Raw genomic sequence first — 5,003 nt, 5'->3', positions numbered from 1 at the left:
GGTCGTACCCTGGAGCTTTTTTAGGGTTGGTATTGAATCTTATTGTGGCCTTTATTTCACTTTTTTTGAATCTTTTTTCTGGTAATTCTAGCTAGTATGATTCTTCAAGTGCTTGGTTTATTGTTTCCTCTTGGTTGGGGTCAGTTGTTTCATTGGGAATGAACACAGTTCTTAGGTGGTTTGCAAATGTCTCTGCTTTTTCCTTTGGTGTTTTTAACCATCCGCCCTGCTCTTTTTTTAATGGTGGTATATTGTCCCTAACAACACACAACATTCCAGGAATGTACTACCAAAGTTCTATCAATATTTGAATGTCCTGGACATTTAGGGAACATTCGGTGAACATCTGTTTAAATTATTCCTGGAATGTTACCATAAGACATTCTGTGAACATACTACCAATGTTCCTATATTTTAAGTTGCGAAATAATACATACGTGTAAGAGATACAACATTACTTATAACATACCAGACAAACTAAGTGACATTTTAGGCCTACAGTGCAATAATATGTCAAATTTAAAGAGTTTCCCAAGATTATAAACATACAAATGTAATAAAAATTATTGTTCGCGAATATTCAATTTGGAATGCGATTTTGTTAATAAAAAAAATACTTATAACTTATGCAAAACCCAAGAGAGGCATTTATATTTATTTCTTTTGCGTTCATTTTCAAATTCGCCGTGCATATATTTTTGTGCATGGCGCTTGAGAGGGCATCACGTGACTAAAAACGACCAACCAACGACCTCGCTTCGGCCATCTTGGCATCTTCATCTTGGCGACCTTGCATTGCCGTGGATTGTTTTTAGTTGTTTGTATTATTTGTGCTTTTTAAGAATATTTTTTTAATTCGGATACTTTTATAATAGCTTTAATAGTATTATTAACATAGTGCATAAAATGGTGTCCTGTTTTTAACGCAGTTGGAGTAGCAGAAACAAATGTAGATAAAAAAATCTGCAGGAATAACGTTTCAATTATGACAGAAGCTCAAAACAAATGACTGTGAATGAAAAGCCCTATTAAAAGGTTAGTATGCAAATATGTAAACGAAAGCATGCCCTGTATTTCAGAAAATAAATTAATACTAATAATACTATTCATAAAAAATCTTTTAAGTAACGCAGATATAACAAAGTGAATAAAAGGCATAAATCAGAAGAATTATTATTTTATTTTATAAGTTAATAATTGGTCATATCCATTTATTATTTTAATAATAATTGTGAATAAGCCACAAACTTCGCTTATTCCTAACTAAAATAGTAAATAGAGATAGGTAATAACAAAAGGATTTGTAAAACTAAAATAATTCTTTTTGCGTTTTTGCTAGTGTATGCGTTTATAAATAGGATGGTAGACCACACACTATAATATGCAGTACCAACTAATGAATACACAGAATATTATAGTCGATTTGCTAAACTCAGTCTCAGTACTAATTACTGTAATTTTGGCAAAATTGGCCAAAAACAAAAAAAATTACCTACTAAAATCACTAGCCAGTTGTGTCTGAGTTTGGGGAACCGACTATACTAATAAACAATTTCTAAGCTGTTTTATAATAATTTTGTGAGTTCATTAATCATATTTTTTATTTAAAACTAAAATTTGTTAATAATGCTTAGTAATGCATATATTTTGTATTTTTAGCTTTCCAGAAGATCCTGCGAAGAAGACATGAAGTATAGATCAGATTTGTTAATAGAGGAGTATGTTCAAAACACTTTTTAGAAAAAGATATTGACAGAACTTCACTTTCATCTGTTCGTTTGAGAGACTGTGCTGTTCCAATAGCTTATGTCACACAGGTATATGCATAACCTAATTAATAATACAGTCCGTACAATATAGATACTGTTGTAATTCATTATCTACATCGGAGATCTAAGTTGACATTGTTGCCCAACTACAAAAAATTTTTGAATTCATTTTAAGTCAAATATATCACATAATTATTGCGAAGTAGATTATACAACAAAACAGATTAATATTCAATGTAAATAAATAAAAACATCAGAAATCGAAAACAAGAATTAAGGTATAATCTTATGTTACAGTTATTAAGGTACCAAGGGTATTATAGGGATATACGTTGACCGAAAGCGTTATTATTATAATACCTGTGGTGCCTTCAACGTTTAATGCCCGACTAAATTATTCTTTATATGCGAAAAATTTGAATGAATTTTGAATTGATTAGTTTTTAAATAAGTACATTTACCAGTAACAGTAGTAACGTAATTGTGGTAACCATAGTTTTACTTAGGTTGATATTTGTCAACTTGACAGTATCTAAGTCGTTATTTAAATTTAATGCCCAAGGGCGTTATATCGTACTTAACAGACTTCGAAATGCCATTATTTGTTAAATAATGTACCAGTAGGACATTAAAGTAAATAATAAAAACAATAAATATAATGAATACTAAATACTTATTTGTTTGTGAAAAATCTATTTCTTTGTGGCTTTTTTGTAATTAATTATTCTAATGGGGAAATAAGCCACAATTTACTTGAAAAAATAATTTTATTAAGGTTTCTACTTCCACATCGGATGTCGTTGTCAAAATACAAAATGTTCATTATTATTATTTTATTTATTAAATATTATTTATTATTTATTTAAATATTATTTAATATTTATTTTTTTATTATTATTATTTATGCATATTATTACCTGTAAATAATATTTCTTCTGATTGTTAATTGTAAAGGATAGAAAAATTACCTTTTATTTTATTTTCTTTTAGAATCAGCTGAGAGAAGTGGTCTACAAAAAACCAGAAAGGAAACGGAATATGTGGCTACGAAAAGCAAAAGAAAGGTTTACAAAGCAAATGTGACACTTTTTTTATAATATTTAGGAATGTCAGCAAATTACATTAAAAAATGTATGTAAAGATTTTTTGCAATAAAAATGTTTATATTTATCAAGGATGTATTATTTGGTATGGCCATATATCGTCAGTGATGTGACAGTACCTCCTATCTGTTTTTTTCAAGAGATTTGTAAGATAGACTAAAAACTTGTTTCGGCCACCTCCTGTTTTCATATATTTTTTGACTTGTTTTGCAGTAAATTCAACTATCTATTTACTACAAAAAAAGTCAGAATACGTACGAAACCAGAAAGTGACCTTAAAAAATGTTTTTCGTCTCCTGCAAACCTCATGAAAAAACATATAGGAGGTATTGTCACATTACTGACGATATATTTCAGTGAATGTCTAAAAAATATACTGTGAATGTTCAAAGAACGTTCGTAGACATTCATGGAATGTTCTAACAAGACATTCAGTCTAAAAATATACTGTGAATGTCCAAAGAACATTCATGGAATGTTCCAACAAGACATTCAGTCTAAAAAATAGACTGTGAATGTCCAAAGAACATTCGTAGACATTCATGGAATGTTCCAACAGAACATTCTAAGAATATTTAAAATGCTGACACAGCACTTTCCTGGTACTTTCCAGGGACATTCGTGTGCATTTGGGGACATTCCAGGAATGTTTTCAATGTCCTGTGTGTACATTCTAGGAACATTCATGGAATGTTTTGTGTTATTAGGGGTATTGGGGTCTTTTTAATTTTCTAGTAGCCTTCCATAGGGAGTAGTTTGTTTGTTCAGTTGTATCTAGTTGTTTTATGTGTTCACTGAATTGAAGATTCTTTTCTGTTGCTATCATTTCTTTTAGCTCCTTAACAGCATTGTTCAACTGCGTTTTTGTTTGTGGCGCTCTAGTTGCTTGCCACTGTTTTCTGAGTTTTCTTTTCTGGGCTATTTTCTCTCTTATTGATAATGAAGTGTATTCATTCTTCATTTCATTGTTGCTGGGTGTTGTTGAGTCCCAGGCAGCTTGTTGTATAACTAAATTTAGGTGTTCTACTGCATATTCGATCTCCTCATTGGTCTTTAGGGAAATATTTAGTTGAAGTCGCTCCTCGACCAGTTGTTTAAAGATGTTCCAGTTTGTTTTTCGATTATGCAATACACATGGTTTTTCCCTGTGGAGAATTTTTTTATTTAGTGTTATAACAACTGGCGAATGATCGGAAGAAAGTTCATAACATGACTCCGCATGCATATAGTTCCTGTTAATTTGTTTAGTTATGCTGAAGTCCAGAAGATCGGGTGTTTTATTTAAGTCGGTTGGCCAGTACGTTGGTTCTCGTGTTGTTACTACTTCTAGATTATCGTTGTTTATTGCTTTGTATAGCTCTCTTCCTCGGGTCGTATCAAGTCTAGAACCCCAACTCTGATGCTTGGCATTATAGTCACCGCCACAAATAAATCGGTTGCCTAGTTCGTCGAAGAACACTTTAAAGTCTTCTTTTGTTATTTTGTGCTTTGGAGGGCAATAAACCGCAGAGAAAGTAATGGGGCCTGTCCAGTCTTCTACAACTATGTTTGTGGCTTGTATGTATTCTTTTGCAAGACAAGTTGCGAGGTGATGTTTGATTGTGTTTTTAATAATGATTGCCGTGCCACCGTGGGCGGTTCCATCAGGATGCATGGTATGGTGAACTGTATAATATGGAATTTTTAAGACGTTCTTTTTTGTGAAGTGCGTTTCTGATATTAATATTAGATCAATTTTATGATTTGTCAAGTATAAACTAAGTTCATGTTTGTGTTGGGCTAATCCATTCGCATTCCAGATCACAAATTTTAGTTTGTCTGCCATCACTTCATCTTTGCTACGACGGTGGTAAGAAGGTTGAGCATGGTGCTCATCTGCTCCATGAGACCCTTCATCATTTGTTTTAACTCTTGTATATCAGATGGTTGTGTAGTAATTTGATTCAGTTGTTGATTATTATTTGCGACTTGGCTGTATGTAACACCTGGTACTATGTAATTTTGGTATACTCTCCTTGCACTTTCTTCGGACTCCTTCTTCCTCAGCGGTGGGTATCTTTCTTTCTGCAATTGCTTGTATACAGTGCACCCTCTGTAGTTGGCAGGGTGATTACCATTACATAAGACACAT

The 5,003-nt window shown here is 32.2% G+C and overlaps 1 long non-coding RNA gene across 1 annotated transcript; it reads left to right on the top strand.

Moving 5' to 3' along the window:
• Positions 1-443: 443 nt before the first annotated feature.
• On the top strand, positions 444-2,939 carry LOC126883465 (uncharacterized). Its single transcript, XR_007697662.1, has 3 exons — positions 444-1,035; positions 1,660-1,817; positions 2,760-2,939. It is a non-coding gene; the product is annotated as an uncharacterized LOC126883465 (long non-coding RNA).
• Positions 2,940-5,003: the final 2,064 nt, after the last annotated feature.

The sequence above is a fragment of the Diabrotica virgifera genome, chromosome 4, assembly GCF_917563875.1.
Source record: "Diabrotica virgifera virgifera chromosome 4, PGI_DIABVI_V3a".
Classification (NCBI taxonomy): Eukaryota; Metazoa; Arthropoda; class Insecta; order Coleoptera; family Chrysomelidae; genus Diabrotica; species Diabrotica virgifera.
The sequence above is the reverse complement of the archived record's forward strand: the minus strand, read 5'-3'. Positions and strand labels throughout refer to the sequence as shown.